At 41.2% G+C, this 3,824-nt stretch overlaps 1 pseudogene; it reads left to right on the top strand.

Annotated features, from left to right (window-relative positions):
• The first annotated feature begins 3,451 nt into the window (after positions 1-3,451).
• LOC129409578 (5S ribosomal RNA) lies at positions 3,452-3,569 on the top strand (annotated as a pseudogene).
• Positions 3,570-3,824: the final 255 nt, after the last annotated feature.

Below are 3,824 nucleotides of genomic sequence, written 5' to 3'. Positions count from 1 at the left end.
GCGGCTGAACGCGCTGTATCACCATGATGAATAAAAGTTTATTCCTACCACTATCAGGGTGCACGCCTGTCTCCCCCTCCCTCCTTGAGATGGGCGGAGGAAGGGCGGCTCACTCAGAGCCTACGTCACGTTTGGAGGGCGGAGCCTGTGCTTTCTCAGGACGGGCGGGGGGATGAGCAATAGTCGGCCTTTCTGCCAACTATTGCTAAGAAATCAGTAAGATTTCATAACCAGTGTTGGGGAGTAACAGATTACATGTTACGTAAAGTTACGTTTACGTAAAAAGTTACGTAAACAGAGTACAAATTATGAGTAACTGTATTCAGTTACAGTTACTGTTTCAGTGAGTGGTAATTAGATTACAGTTACTTGGTTGAAATAAATGGATTACACAGAGGTATTTTCCTGTTTTCATATTTTGGGCTATATCCCTTTTTTTTCAGTAATTTCACTCATTGCCGGACACTAAACCAGGTCTAAACCAGATCTAAAGCAGGTCTAAAACCAGGTCTAAACAAGGTCTAAACTAGGTCTAAACCAGGTCCAAACCAGGTCCAAACCAGGTCTAAACCAGGTCTAAACCAGGTCTAAAACCAGATCCAAACCAGATCTAAACCAGGTAAAAAACCAGGTCTAAGCAAGGTCTAAACCAGGACTAAACCAGGACTAAACTAGGACTAAAACCAGGTCTAAACTATGTCTCAAACAGGATTTAACAGGACTAAACCATGCTGTGTGGACCATGTCTCCTCCTCTTCTATCAATAATATTTTTAATTTCGTTAAGTAAAGACCAGGCTTTTTATTGTCTTTTAGCAGACAAAACATCTTACGTTATGATTTCCTTGTCTTTGCTTCTCTACAGTAAATCAAGTAATCCTAAAGTATTCAGATTACGTTACTCACTTTAAGTAATTTAATGGATTATGTTACAATGTTACAATATGTAATCTTTAATCTGTAGGGGAATACATTTTTAAAGTAACCTTCCCAACACTGTTCATAACTATTGTGTAATGGATGTTCCAAAACCCAAATTGTGCTTGTATATCTGCAGAAGATACAACGTGAAAAGAGTTATTTTGCATGAGATGGGCCCTTTAAATTTTACAGTGTAGGGTGCACTCAGAGATCATACAGTTCCACGCTGGCCTGTACCATCCCAAACATATATTCCTTTTCATGTTGTTTAGTTCAAGCTCGGGAAACGTATACAGCAAGCACCCGGCCTCCACTTCATCTTTCATCCTCGAGAATCCTTTGAAAGCCTTTCTTAAATTATTGACTCAGGACACAGAGTTTTTTGTCCTCATTTTGTAGAGGAATTTTCCGTTGTTGGCTGGCGGTAAATAAAGGAGCGAGTGGAATAATTTTGCTCCTCGGTGCCCGGCCTTGTGCGGCGGGTTTGAAAAGGGAACATGACATTGGCGCAGCTGTGGGCCCTTCTCGCGCCGCATGGTTTTGTCCGCGGGGCCGGAGCCAGAGAATAGAGAGATTGACCATTGTATCGGGGGAGCTTTGAGGGAGAGTGACTGGTGACTGGAGCTGTCCGTGGTGCTGGAATGAGCCGGGGGAACACAAACAGCATGTGGTGTTGGCTGTTATGGGTTCATAGTGTTTTATGAATGGGGAATCTGCTGACGGGGCAGAGCTGGGTGAGAAAAAATGATGTACTGTGCTTAAAGGGCCTATATTATGCAGTTTTTTTTATCTATGTCATAATGTTTTCTCATCGCAAACAGACCTGGCGTTGTGTTTTATTTCATTTCCACATGTTTAACACACAAATCATGGATATTTAGGATGTGTTCTCAAGCAGAAAACACCGTGTTCCATGTTGTGATGTCATGTGGTAATACAAGAAGTGCTCCACTGTGTTTTTAAAGCTCCTACATTGTACAAAATGGGTTCTTGCAAGTTTTAAACCATGTTAGAATGTTGTTTTCTCTTCAAAAACATATTTAGAGTTGTGTTTTGTTTGATTCACATGTTTGAGTAATCCTGCATTATAAATCTGTACATCTCCAAAGCTCAAAATGCTCCATTCCAACTTGTGATGTCATGAAGTGGTAGTTTAAGTTAAAAGTTACCAGTGAGTAGAGTTTGACAATTCTAGGACTGAAATTATCTAAATGATTCTAGTGAAGGTGTTATCGAGCACGGACTGTTGTAGGAGTTAGTTTTAGAAGGGTCTTAAAGGGACATCATCCATAGTGTTTGGTTCCAGTCAAATGAAGCTCATAGCGGCCTGCACTAGTGGTCTGAGCGGGATAGAAGTTTCAGTCCCACTAACGTTCACACCCACAAAGAATTGTAATTTTTAGTCCTGCTTCCACCCGCAAATCCCACAAGATGGAGACGTTTGCTTTCTTAAGCTCTGTCAAACACACAGAAGCAGAAAAGAATTGTCTAAAATGTGCACAGATTAGACCACATTCGCAAATTTAGGCTTCTTAAAATGTTTTTATTAATGCCAAATAAAATATTAAGCACAAACGATGTATGATAGGCATACCTTAATCATTTGTATATTTTACTTTACACTCATATTTAGTTTATGGGACTGCAGTTTATCATCCCACCCGCCCGCTCCCACATTGTGCAGTCCTGCTCCTGTCTGCGCCCACAATGAGCTTTGTGCCCTGCGCCATGTCGATTTGCGTCTGGTCCCGCGGGTCCCGTGAGTCCCGTGGGAGGCCTGCAGGAGTGCAGGGCTCTAACTCTTATGAGGAGAATAGGAATTCATTTAGAGACAAAGCTGTGAAATAAAAACACCAGAATCATATAGAGTGCATTAATGAACACATTTTAAGACAAAAATGAGGAGTCTGACAGCAGCAGTTACAGAGAGAGGAGTGACAGTTTTGTTTTGTTTTGTTTTTAATACAAAGCGAATTCGAGCCAGAGTGAATGGAGCCGGAAGCACACCCATGCTCACTTCCTATTGTGATGAAGAAACTACATTTAGAACATAGATCAGAAGATAGCGTAACACAGGCTCTTTAAGTCTTATCATTTTGACTCTGCGCGTTGGTGTAGGCTACTGATTCCTAATTATATATATATATATATATATATATATATATATATATATATATATATCTATATTATTGTTTCTTAAGACGTCTCTCTTGTAATAACAGATTGTCCGGTAGCTGGTGCTGTCCATGGTGCTGGAGTGAACCCGGGAGTAAAAACAGCATGCGGTGTTGGCTGTAATGTGTTTTTGCATTTGATGAATGGGAAAACCACTGATAGGACATTGTGATAATGTACTGTCTTTTTTAAGCAACATGTCAGAGCCTGTACTGCTGCTACTCAACAATCTTATGTAGAACTACACACACATATCTGAGAATAGTGTTTTTTGTTGTTGTTGTTGTTTTTTTTTTTTTTTTTCCTGAACAGACTCACAGATCACTAGTCCTGATTTCTTAATACTAGGGATGCACCAATGTGGCCATACCAGCTTGTAAAAGCCTGATCCTGTCAGATCTCAGAGGCTAAGCGAGGATGGGTCTGGTTCGTATTTGGATGGGAGACCACTGGAAAAATCAGGTGCCACAGTGGGGCCAGTCCTTAGGCAAAACATTTCACTCACATTGCTTAGTAAGAAAGTGGTGTGTGCGTGAGTGATGGGGTTGGTCAGAGGGACCAATGGCACCGATTGGCATGGCTGCAGCGCTTCAGTCAGTCTGACTCAGGGCAGCTGTGGCTACACTAGTAGTCCCCTGTGAAAAGCGAATATAAATAAAAACTTACTTACTTACACCGATACTGATACTGGTATCGAAAACATTGGATCTGGTATGGGTCCCATGATAT

Source organism: Boleophthalmus pectinirostris, unplaced genomic scaffold (genome assembly GCF_026225935.1).
Source record: "Boleophthalmus pectinirostris isolate CB_2022bp ecotype Guang Dong unplaced genomic scaffold, ASM2622593v1 HiC_scaffold_2, whole genome shotgun sequence".
Classification (NCBI taxonomy): Eukaryota; Metazoa; Chordata; class Actinopteri; order Gobiiformes; family Gobiidae; genus Boleophthalmus; species Boleophthalmus pectinirostris.
This window is presented reverse-complemented; position numbering and strand designations above follow the sequence as displayed.